We start from the raw sequence: 13,077 nt of genomic DNA, 5'->3' as shown, positions 1-13,077 counted from the left end.
TATCATGCACACTGGAACAGGGATCATTCTAGCTGTGACTTTATCCTCACTTGTCACAAGACCTTGAATGGGTCCCTTCACCTCTCCAGGCCTCAGTGTTCTCATCTGCAAATCACATCGTGGGGTTGGATGATACTTGGTGTACAGTGGTGCGCTGGGAAACTGTTTCTTCAAAAAAAAAAAAAAGGTTTTGCTGGCTTTTAAGCTACTTGGTCAAAAATCTACTTCCTTAAAGCATAGAGAATTAATGAGCATCTCAAACTTTACTTTTCCTTTTTAATGATGCCTGCAGTATGAGTGTTTTCTAGTGTTCTCTCTTTTGTTTGGCATATAATCATGCACAGCATTTTTATTTCTTTAAGGTGAGAGTATATTTTTGTTTCCTAAATGCCATACAATGAAGATCAAAGTCTTAAGTGTGTTTGTGCAGCTCAAAAATAAAGATATATTAGGGGGGAAACACTGGTCTAAGTGCAAGGCACACTTAAAGCAAGTTTTAATTTGGTTTTATTTTCTTTGTATAGTACAAACATTTATTTAACTTGTTGCCATTTGAAGTAAAAAATTTCCAAAATGTGTGCTCAACAATAATCATTAAAATATTTGCAGTGGGGAAAAAAGCGAAAGCCTTGATTAATAGTGTTTGATCATTTCTGTGGTATAAAATTCCTCCCATGGCTAACTTTCAAGCTATCAATGGTTTAACAACCAGCTTTCTAATTTCCTGAAATTTTTACTTTTGCAATCAGGTACAAGCCAGCTTTGGTACATCACTGTTGGTGTCCCTTCTAGGGCTGGCTTCTGGTCTATACCTCTCTACACTGGGAAGCTGGCAGGCTAAGTATTTGACTCTTGTTGGAAAGAAAGCATATAGGGTGGTATTTCTCAAACTCTGTGGCAGGGAACTTGTTAAAATGCAGATGCCCACAGACTGATATGAGGCACTCTGAATTAGCCTAGGAGTGGAAGTGTTCCCCAAAATTTGCACCATTAACACACTCCCCAGGTGATTCTGATGCAGGGGTTGTGAGGGCCAGACTTTGAGAGTCACTGGCTTGGAAAGTGGAAGGGATGAAGAGAAAATGGGGTGAGAGTGGTGGTGGGAAATGGAGTGAAGCAAGGGGAGAGAGGATTATGAAGGAAACGATGACCCAGACCATAGACACAACTGAGAAGCAAATAGGAGGGAGGCAGGAGATATTCTCAGCTTGATATCCAGACTTGGAGGGCTCTGCAGAACACCATGTATTATCAGAGGACTTTAATAAGAGATGATGAAGATGATGATGGCGATGAAGGAGGGCAATAGGCTTTGTTAACCAGCTTTATAGGGCTGGTAGGAAGTAGAGCCATCTGGTGCATATTTGGTACATTACAGAATCTATTTTATTTTCACTCGTGCTGCTCAGCCAAATTTATATCTGTTTCTGGCTGCAGAAGTTGCCTGGTATTAGACTAAGCCCTGAGCTCTGAGCAGGAAGAATCCCATGCCAAGGACATGATCAGTTTTTGCCGATCCTGGGGGCAAGGCTGGATTTCTAAGCCTTCGTAGAATTTCAGCCCTTGTTCTAGAGGGTGGGAACCCGGAACATTCCAAGTGAATGATTGAAAGTCCTGAAGGAATCTGTGCTCATATCACCAAACCATCTATCTCCTCCTGCAGGAGATGGCAGAGTTGGCCCCAGTCTCCCTGTGAGGTCCTTCACATCCTCATTTCCATTTCTCTATTGCTTCTGGGGACAAGGATCTTGTTCATCTTTTCAGGCCAGGGCCTGTTCCCTGCCTCTCAGTGGGTAGAAGAATGAGGCAGGTAGGTGATTGTAATGTACAGGGATTGGGAAGCAGCATTAGGGCTGGCCTGGCTGAGACGGATACAGATAGAAGAAGAGTAATTGCCCAGTGGTAGGGGGTGGTCGAAAAAGCCTGAAATTTACCCTACTTGAGAAGGAAAACAAATCTACTTAAAGCTACACCGTACATTAATAATAATTTTTTTTTTAAAAAAGACTGACTAATGCTCCTCCCTACCTCCATCACTCCCCCACACAAAAGAAAACAAGATGACTTTCAGGAAAGTTGGGGAAGGGGAGGTACATGCTCTTTTGCTGTTTAAGAGGCTCTTGGGAGAGCATTTGTCTTTGGCCTTATTCCAAAGGCAAAGACACTGGGGCAGAATTTGTCTTCCCTGGGCTGGAACACAGGATATCACTAAGATTCCTCTGGATCCTGGAGTGATGCTGCGAGTTGCACACACCTGCTCTGACTTTCCCCATTTAAAATTCCTCGTCAGAAATCCTTCCTTCCACTCCGACGTCCCAGACATCGCTCTCGGATCTTCCGCCCTGCTTGCCTTGCATTCCCACCCTTAAGCTCAGACAGATGAAATGCCGGATAAAACCTCTCAGTCCACGGGGCAGGGACCTTGTCTTTGTGTCTCATAAAGTGAGTGTACACCTTCAGTGCGTTGTAAATAATAAATGGCCACAATAAAGAAGCTGCTTCTTTGGGGTCAGGGGTGCCTGTTTGCAGAAAAACAGTTCCCCCTACATCTCCTCCCACCAGGTCTGGCTCTGCCTGGCACAGCTGTCACCGGAGCCTGAGGATGCAATGCACAGAGATTTCCAAAGGGACATGTGACCTGAAAACTTAGGGTTCCAAACAGAATAAAAGGCACAAAGCCAGGATTTCTTGGCCAGGGGAGGTCAGAGAGCAGCCTGCTGACATACTATGTACTTGAAAAAGAAATGTACCGTGGAAATGCAAGATGTCATTATTATTGCTTCGAATTTTATTGTTCTGCTTAATCTGGCCTTTACAAATTACAAGAGCAAAGGGTTTTTTAGCCAAGTATATAATAATAATTTATTATTGAAAGAGAGATTGGCTGGTAATAATAGGTATTATTACTCTAAGAATAACTTGCCAATTTCATACAAAGGAGAAGGAGACCTCTTTCCAAATGGGCGAAGAAGCGAAGTAGACAAGGGGGTTTCATGAGGGTGACTACGGGAAGGGCAAGGACATGATTACAATGTGGTCACTCACTATGATGACCTCATCACTGATGCTGAGAACACGTGGAGTAAAACTCTCGACTAGCCTGCTGTTTTCTCACTACAATTAAGAAACAGCAGTTCGTCTTTTTGAAAATAAGCTGCTGAAATCTCCCCTCTGTGTTTCTGGTTGCAGGGCACTATCAGAGCAACAAAACGCTCTAGAACAATGAGCTCATCTATCAGGTATTTTGGGGGCCTTCATAATAATAGTAGCTGCCATTTATTGCAGCCTTGCTATGCGTCAGGCACTGTGCATCACTTCATTTACTCCTCTCCACCTTCTCTATGAAGGGAATCCTATTATCCATTTTATACATGAGAGACCTTAGGCTCAGGATCAATGGCCCAGTGTTCTAGCCAGGATCCAAACATAGACTGAATCCGGAGCCCAAGATCTTAACCACCATGATCTACCACCTTTACTGCCACTTGGAAATGTTTCAACGGTTGAAATAACTGAGTACTAATAACTCAAACTTGACACCTCTAGGCAAGAGGGAATAGTTTTCAAGCATCTGAGCTGATGGAAGGACAGAGTGGGATGGATAGCACCAATGTACAGGTGCTCAGGGAGTCACTTGGACTTGGCTGTGGATGGCCTAATCAGGAAAGTTTGTAGCAGAATTGCTTTCTGAGTTATGTTTTTCCAGGCAGGTATTAAAAATAGCCATGATCTCCGGGACTACTCTGGCTAGGTGGGAGAGGAGAGTGACTCTGAAGGAGGGGTGGAAGTGGGGAAACTACTGCAGCATAAAAATTTGACTATAGATAATTCGTAAAGTTGATGATCAACCTTTATTAGATTTGCTCTTTCTAATTAGCAGAGCTGGATGGTTGGAGCTCCTTCATCCCTCTGAGACTTTATTTTTTAAATTTCTTTGTCTTTATATGAGGAATGTGGAGGAAAATTAGAAGGGTGGATGCTTCGAGTTTCTTATTGTCTAGCTCTGACCATCTGCCCTGGACTCAATTTATTCCAGATTGCCAGTTCCATGAGCCATCTTAATGAGCAATCAGGGAGAAGGTCTCAGTCTAAGGCTTGCTCTGGCCTGAAGTGATTGACTCACGAACGACTCACTAATTTTTAATTAATGCTCTGATCCATCCCAGAACCCTGGCTTGTGCATATTCTGCCTCTTCCCCCACCCTTCACAAGCAGGAAGAAAGACGTCTGGGCTGCTTCGGTGCCTGTTGGGACAGGAAAAATAGCCAGGGCAGTGTATATCCCTCTCGTTTTCAGGGAAATCACAGAACCACATCTGTCTTTTAAAGCGCAAGGGTGGAGGGCTGGGATGGGGGAGAGGCTGGGGGAAAAGGGATGTGTGTATGTGGTGGGGGCTATGGATGTGGTGGTAGTGATGTGGCGAGTGTGTCTGTGTGTAATACGGTGTGTGTGTGATGTCATGTGGGTGTGCTATGCAGGTCAAGTGTGTGATGTTGTCTGTGTGTGTGGACATGGCGTTGTGTATGAGATGTGGTATGAGTTGCTGTGTGGGTCAAGTGTGTTTTGTGTGTGAGTATGGTGTGTGTGTGTGCATGTGCAGTGTGATGTGGTCTGGGTGTGAGGGGTGTGTGTATGTGTGGTACGGTGTGTGATGTACAAATGTGCTATGTGTTATGCAGGTCAAGTGTGTTGTGTGTGTATGGTGTGTGCATGTACAGTGGGATCTGGGTTCTATGGATGAGCACGTGTCTATTGTGTAGTGTGTGTGCATGTGCACGTTGTGCAGTGTGTGTGTGTGTGTGTAGTGTGTGTTGTGTAGTGTGGTGTGGTGAGTGTGGAGGAATGAATGTGGTGGTAGTGATGGTGGTGATGGTGGTGTGTGTGTATATGTGTGCATGTGCATGTGTGAAAAGAGGCAGAGCAAGAATGAAAGCATCTCTAACAAAATAAGCTGCTTGAAAAGGGAATTTTTCTACCCCTAGAAATTTGCCAGAATATCTTCCTTTTTTGGCTAAAGCCTCTGCTCAGAAGGTCTCTGATGCTCTGGATAAAAAAGGACAAGTTGGGTTTCAACCAAATAAAATGAGTGTTAAAGATACTTTGGGGAGAAGCATTTTTACATACCCAGTGCTAACGATGCAGTAGTTTCAGTTTCCTTCCATTGAGTGAGAAGGAATATTTAATTTTGAAACCAGTGGAGGCTCAGGCCCTATGCAGCAAGGTAGAGGAGACAACAGCCCACGGCCCCTTTTTAGATTCATCCCTGCTCCCCTGACAGCTCCTGTTTCCAGGTCACGGATGGGATGAAATCCTCTCTTTGTGGAATACTGAAAAGGACTTTTGGTCTCCAGGGTTTGGCATTCCAAGCAGAAGTAACCGAAGTCACCCTGATATGGAGGTGCCATCTAGGGGCAAGAAGGGGCTGGAAGAGGCTCCTGAAGAACAAGGAAAGGAGTCATCTAGCCAAAGGATTTTGTCACAGTCCTTCACACATGCTTTCTGGAGCTGGGGTTCCTTGTGCAGGAGAGTGTCCCAGAAGGGCTCAGCCCAGACAATTCCAGCAGGTTCAAAAACATTTCCACTGAGAGGCTTTTCTTCAAGCTAAGCTCCCTGGCAGAGAGGCATTCCAGAAAAATGCAAATGAAGTAAACATACGGAAAAAAGTTTACATTCATGTCATCAAGGAAATACAAATCAAAACAAGAATTGATACTGACTTGGTGAAGTTTTTTCAAATGATCATGTCAGGGCACTCTCATGCTGCGGGAGAAGCACACATTGGAAGGGAGGCAGTTTGGTAACATTTATCAAGAGCCTTAAAGCCTTAAAAGTGTCTCTACCCTTTGGCTCAGTAATTCCATTTCTACAGGTTTATTTTCAAAAACTCATCACAGTATAAAGATTTCTGTAAGGATGTCCATTGCGGTGTTAGTTATAAATGTGAAAAATTGGTATTAACTTTGATGTTCAAAGTAGAAAAGTCTAAAATAAATGTACCATCTACATGATGAAATATTGTGTTGACATTAAAAATCATATTTTTGGACACTACCTAATGATGTGGGAAAATAGTCAAATACAATGTAAGATTAAAAAGGAAATATGTTTAAAAGTATCTATATAACATATGTTTATAGAAAAAGGGGTTGAAAGGATACACATCAAACTTAATAGCTGTTTCCTTTGTGGAAATGGTATCAGTGATTTTTTTCTTTATGCTTTTCTGCATTTGCCATAATTTCATATACTGGGAAATAAATATAACAATCATAATAAAAACAACACATATAATTTAAGAAATAAGGCTGAAGCTGGATATGGTGCTTCATGTCTGTGATCCAAGCACTTTGGGAGGCCAACACAGAAGGATTGCTTTGAGGCCAGGAGTCCAAGATCAGCCTGGGCAATACAGCTGAGACCCCATTATTACAAAAAATTTTTAAATTAGCTGGGCATGGTGGCGCATGCCTGTAGTCCTAGCTATCCAGGAAGCTGAGGCAGGAGAATCACTTGAGTCTAGGAGTTTGAGGAGGCAGTGAGCTGTGATCATGCCACTGCACTTCAGCCTGAGTAACAGAGTGAGACCCTGTCGCAAAAAATAAACAAACAAATAAATAAAACATTCCTATGAACAATGACAAAGAGAGTAGAAAAATTCTTTCTTTTTTTTTTTTTTTTTTTTGAGACGGAGTCTCGCTCTGTCCCCCGAGCTGGAGTGCAGTGGCCGGATCTCAGCTCACTGCAAGCTCCGCCTCCCGGGTTCACGCCATTCTCCTGCCTCAGCCTCCCAAGTAGCTGGGACTACAGGCGCCCGCCACCTCGCCCGGCTAGTTTTTTGTACTTTTTAGTAGAGACGGGGTTTCACTGTGTTAGCCAGGATGGTCTCGATCTCCTGACCTTGTGATCCGCCCGCCTCGGCCTCCCAAAGTGCTGGGATTACAGGCTTGAGCCACCACGCCCGGCCGAAAAATTCTTTCTAAGTACCTCCTCCTATGTGCCAGGCCTTGGATTTGTGTCATATTATTTCACGCTCACAATAGCCTTGGGAAGGATGTCTCTTCTCGTAGCTCCAATGCTTTTCCCCTGCCCTCACTTTCAGCCCATGGTCTTGCTTCCTATTTCATTGAGAAAATGAAAGCAATAGGAAGACATCTTCCATACTCTCCCACTATTGCTTCTACCTCCTACCTGCGTCTGTGCGTATAAATTTGGCTTCCTCTGCTGTTGTTACAGATGACTCACCTGTGCTCCTCTCTAAGGCCAGCCTCTGCACTCGTGCTGCAAGTCCAATCTCCTTTTGCCTACTCAACATTTCTCCATAAGTCTTCCCTCTGTATCTCACATCATCAATTTCCCTTGCTATTGGATCATCCCATCAGCATATAAAAATGCTATAATATTGCCAACATTAAGAAAAATTCTCGGCAGGGCACGGTTACTCATGCCTGTAATCCCAGCACTTTGGGAAGCTGAGGCGGGCAGATCATGAGGTCAGGAGTTTGAGACCAGCCTGGCCAACATAGTGAAACCCTGTGTCTACTAAAAATCCAAAAATATAATTAGCCGGGCCTGGTGGTGGGTGCCTGTAATCCCAGCTATTCGGGAGGCTGAGACAGGAGAATTGCTTGAACCTGGGAGGCCGAGGTTGCAGTGAGCTGAGATCGTGCCATTGCACTCCAACCTGGGTGACAGTGTGAGCCTCTGTCTCAAAACAAGAAAAGAAAAAAAAATTTCTCTCTTGAGTGACAGCCCCCTCCAGCTATACTTCCTCCTTTCTACACCCGCTTTTGCAACAAAACTCGAAAGAATTGTCTATATTCATTGATTACAGTTCCTCCTGTTTTCTTTAAACCTCAGTACTCAGCTGTCACCCTACCCTGGTCCATTGAAATTGTTCTTATCCAGCTCATTGCTGACCTCCATGTTACTAGTCCAATGATCAATTCTCAGTCCTCATCTTGCTCAACCTCTCAGCAGCCTTCAATGCAACTGAAATAGCTGACACTTCTTAAAATGTTTCCTTCATTTGACTCTCAGTAGTCTACACAATCCTGGTTTCCTGCTACATCACAGGCTGCACAGTTGCTGCCTCCTTTTGCTGATTAAAACCTGCTCTGATCCCCAGGGCTCCATTCTCTGCTCTCTTTTCCTCTGTAAATATGAATCTCTTCCTTGAATTTCAGATATATAGATAGATAAATTATAAATTGATAGACATATCATATGAATCAAACTGAATCAAAATTAAACTTCCTCTTTCCCAGACCCATGTTCCCACCACTGCCTTCCTCATATCAGTTAGTGGCAATGGCAGTCTTACCATTGCTAAGGTTCAAAACCTGGGTATCACCCTTGAGGAATCTTTCCCTTTCACTCTGCATTTAATATATTAGCAAATGTTGTCTCTTCCACCTTCATAATACATCCAAAATCCAGTCACTTCTCACCACCTCCACTGCTACCATCCTGGTCCAGGTCACCATCATCTCACTCCTGGATTTTTTCCTCCAAACTAGTCTCTTTAATCCCACCCTTGACTCTCTACATTTACTCTCAACACAGTAACCAGGGCAACCTGCTAAAATGCAAATCAGATAATGTCACTCCTTCCCATCTTACTCAGAATAAAGGCCCATGTCTTTCCAAAAGCCCATAAGAATCTGTATAATCTGGGTCTCTGTTTCTTTCTCCACCCTCATCCTACTTCTCTCTGCCTTCTCACTCTGCTCTTTCCATAATGACTTCCTGGCTGACCTAGAACACACCAGGTATGTTCTACCTCAAATACGTGTCTGGCTGCTCTCTCATATCCCCAGATTTTTGCACAAACGTCACCTTCTCAGTGAGGCTTTCCCTGATCATCCTGTTTAAAGTTGCTTTTTGCCCCACATCCCCTTTCCTTGCCTCATTGTCTCTATAACACTTGCCACCATCTGATACACTATGTAGTGTACCTTTCATTTGCTGTCTAGAGTGTAAACTCCATGAGGCAGGGTCTTTTGTCTGCTTTGTTCATTGTTATACCCCTAAAACCTGGATCAGTGCCTAGCCTAAAATGGGAACTCAGTGAACATTTGCTGAATGAATGAATGAATAAATGAATGAACGAATGAACTAGAGTGATTGAACAAGATTCAACAGCCTACTCAGGGCTTTAAAAATATGCCACTAATTATAGGTACAGAAAGAAAATTAGCTGTGAGCATTTCTTTTCTGTTCCCATTAGAACCTCTAATGAGATTGCACGGTTGTTATTATTTCAAAAGCAACAGCTTTCCAGTGTTTAACAATGTGCTAAACGCTTTTGCTGTTTGTTTTCATTCCTTTTTCCCTAATGGGTAAGGGGATTCGATGGCTGATTTCCCACTCTAATCACCATCGGGAGGCTGGTTTTCCCTATGGCACTTGGCTTCTCCCCTTCTCAGATTCAGCCAGCGAGGAGTCCGTTGATAAAATCTTTGAGCACCTACTGTATACTGTGTGTAGGGCTCTCTCTTTGAATCATAAGTCTATTGCGCACCATGAAACATAAACCAAGCGTTGGTGATGCAGTCCCAGTTATCTCACTCCGAGGAATTTTTGTGGCCAGTGTCCCCAATGCTAAAGCAGGCCCCATCTCTGCCAGAAGATCTTTGATGCCACATGGGGCAATATAGGGCTTCCCAAGCTCTTCTGCAGAACTCTGTATCGGTGTCAAAACATTCTAGGTCCTCCTTACATGATAATGGTCACTTACCTAGTGATGGAGGCTACAGATGGTGCTTACTGCACTTTTGGGATCACAGACTCCTTACAATAACTGAAACTGTTGGTGTCCACAGGCCCTGAAACGCTGATGTCACTGGAAAGTGCATTGTTCTTAGAGTTCAAAGACCCAATTGCACTCTTGGTTCTGCCACCTACTGTCTGTGCCTCCTTAGGCAAGTTATTCCATCTTCAAAGGTAATTTTCCTGTATGTAAAATGGAAATATGAAACCCACCTGTGCTAAGGTTGCTGTGAGGATCAACTGAGACTCGTGTGAAGGAGCTCATAAACACATGCAAGGAAGAAGTATTAGTGAACCCATTGTCTTCAGTCTCTCCTTTGAGCGCTCACCTGCACAGTTGCTGCCATTGAATTACCCCTTTGGCCTACCTCTTTAGAAATAGCAACTGAGGTTATGTTGCAGGGGTTTTCTCCATCTAATTCTCTTTATTTTGCAAGCTCATTAAACAAATGCTGAGAATAAATTTACTATTAGGCTGTGAATTTCTGCAGGGCAGTGACAGGGTCTCCTCGGTTCTGCTGCTCCAGAAAGGATGTGCAGTCAGCACTGGGCCCAGAGCCCATCTGCTTCAAAGGAGCCTCAGCGTCTTGGGGTCAAAGGGAGTGCCCACCTGTCTGACTGAGAGCATCCCAAAGAGGGTCTGAGAGCAAGGTTTCTCCCTCAGGTCACAGACTAAGAGGAATTTTTCCTTTTGCTTCTCCAAGCAGGCTCACTTCCTCACTGAACACTTTTGCCAGCTGCTTTCAATCCTAATATTTTGGCAGCCAAACAGCATGCTGTTCTGCAAAGGAGCTGGGAAACTGTTAATGATCTGATATGAACAGCCTCCCAGCTCTCCCGGGCTCCTGCTCAGAGCCCAAGGTTGACAGTGGGACATGGGGCCTCTTAGCATGCTGCCTTTTACTCCAACCAGAGAAGCCCCTGGGCCTCACACATGACAGCCCCACCCCCATAACACCAACTCTATGTATGGGGGGAAACCTGGGTGCCTCTGTCTCTCAGGATCTGCTGCTCAACTCTGGTACAGCATGATGCAGAACCTTAAACACCCCCTATTGGAAATGACACCATTCCAGCCTCAGGACAATGCTTCTCCACATCTCTTAGGTCCTTGAAACAAAAGATGACTACGTCTGAATGTCAAGAGTTGTGGGTTGTGGAGTTTCCAGTGTTGGAGATGGACATTATTTCAGAATGTGTGTCAGCTGGGGAAGGGGAGGTGACTGATCAGCAGAAACACTTGGGTGAAAGAAAAGACAAATATGTTAACATGTCAAATTCTTCCTCTCCCATAGCCAAGAATGCAGTAGATTCTTGCAAAATTCAGTATACATCGCATGTCCATTTTCTTGCTTTTCTTCATGTTCCCATTTGTGATTCTGGAGTTACCCATAAACTAGTGTAGAATTCACAGCAATTTCTATGGCAGTTAAGGAAACTTTTGCAATATTAAACGGTTTATAAAATCCGTGTGTGTGTGTGTTTGTGTGTTTGTGTGTGTGTGTTTGTAGCCGGGGTTTCTCAACCTTAGCACTGTTGACATTTTAGACTGGTTCCTTCTTTGCTGTGGGGCTGACCTAGAATGTTTAGCAGCATCGCTGGTCCCCATCCACTGGATACCAGTAGCAAGTTATGTCAACCAAAGATGTATCCAGACGATGCTCTTGGGAAGCAAAACCACCCGTTGAGAACCACTAGACATAGACGTGTTCATAGACATAAGTGCATGAAAAGTGATGCTGCTTCTTCACACTGGCAATGACAAGGATCTCACACACTAGAATTTTACTTAGTTTTATTTAAGTAATTTTGATTAAAAATTTTCACATCCATTAATTATAAAAGTATTTCACTCAATTTTAATAGGTACATTTTCATATAATCAAAGAAAATTCATTTTTTTGAAAACATGAAAAATGTACATTCAAATGGTTTACCTTTAGTTTAATTCACACTTTATGATAAAAATATGTTAAAACTTTGGACATTTTGAGTACAATCACATTTTTCTAAACTCCAGATCAGTACCATCAATAGAACACATACGACATGAATATCTTGATTATATAACAACATAATTTATGATTTTGCTAAAATAAAAACATGAAAACTAAAATCTATGGATGAATATGTAATAGTTTCTGAATGATGTATGTATTTATTTCATTACACACCCCAACATCACTGGTCCATCAACCAAACACCAAGACATGTGGAAGAATAATTTAATCCAGTCATCTTTGATATTTGGCTGAATTTCAGTCACATAGAAACTGTAGTTTTGTACATATTGCGTATTTTGCTGAGGCATGTTTGTCAAAGTAGGAAGCTAGAATATATTTTATCAAATCATTTATTCTCTTCATTTATGATATATGGTCCTTGGGCCTTTGCTTATTTTTTGCCAGGAGGCTGGCATGCATGAAGACCAGGTCTCGTTCACTTGACCTGAGGCCTCAGCCCAGGGCCTAAAATGGGATGTGCAGGCACTGAGCCCAGGATGGGTTGGGGGTGGTGGATAAAAGGAGGATGGGGCTGGTTGATGAACCACAGGCCTGAGTTGCAGGCAGGCCCTGAGCAAAATGGTTAAAAAGGTAAAGATGATTATTCCCTTACTGGGGGCTTCCCTAGCTCACCTTAGATTCCAGGTTCCTCCTGCCCTACCCCAGTCAAGGCTAAGAATTCAATCCCAAAGTACAACTTGACCCATGTACCATTTATTCATTCAACAAGTGTTTATGGATCTCTTCCTCTTCTCTAGGTACTAGGCTAGGCCATGGGATAGAAAAGTTTCTGCTCTAAATAAGCAAGGTCATTTCAAGAGGGAGAAAGGCCTTATCAATCCCCACTTATTCTATCTCCTTCCCTTTTTATCATTCTTTTATCCCTAAATCATAATAAAAGGGAGAAATACATATTTAAGAATCATTGTATTTGTTAAGTAGCATCTTCACTTTTTCATAATCTTGCTTTCTGCTGTGCTAAGCAATAATTAATTTAATTTAATGCCACAGGGGTGAAATTATTCAGCTCCTGTTACCTGACAGACGTGAACTGTCCTCAGGGAACCCAAAGATTCAGGGGAAAAAAATGGTGCCTGGGCTTAAGGATGCCACACACCAGTAGAGGCAGGCAGTTAAGTAAGATACTCTCTTATTCTGGGCTAGGGCTGCACAAAGGGTTTGCATGAAGAGTAACAACAGAGGAGGTGGGAAATGAACTTTTCCTGGGGGATTTAGGTGAAGCTTCACCAAGGGTGCTATTTGAGCTTAGTCATGCAGGGTATGCAGAACCCCTCCAGGCAGAGGT

Source organism: Trachypithecus francoisi, unplaced genomic scaffold, assembly GCF_009764315.1.
Source record: "Trachypithecus francoisi isolate TF-2019V2 unplaced genomic scaffold, Tfra_2.0 Lachesis_group5, whole genome shotgun sequence".
In the NCBI taxonomy this organism is placed as follows: domain Eukaryota; kingdom Metazoa; phylum Chordata; class Mammalia; order Primates; family Cercopithecidae; genus Trachypithecus; species Trachypithecus francoisi.
This window is presented reverse-complemented; position numbering follows the sequence as displayed.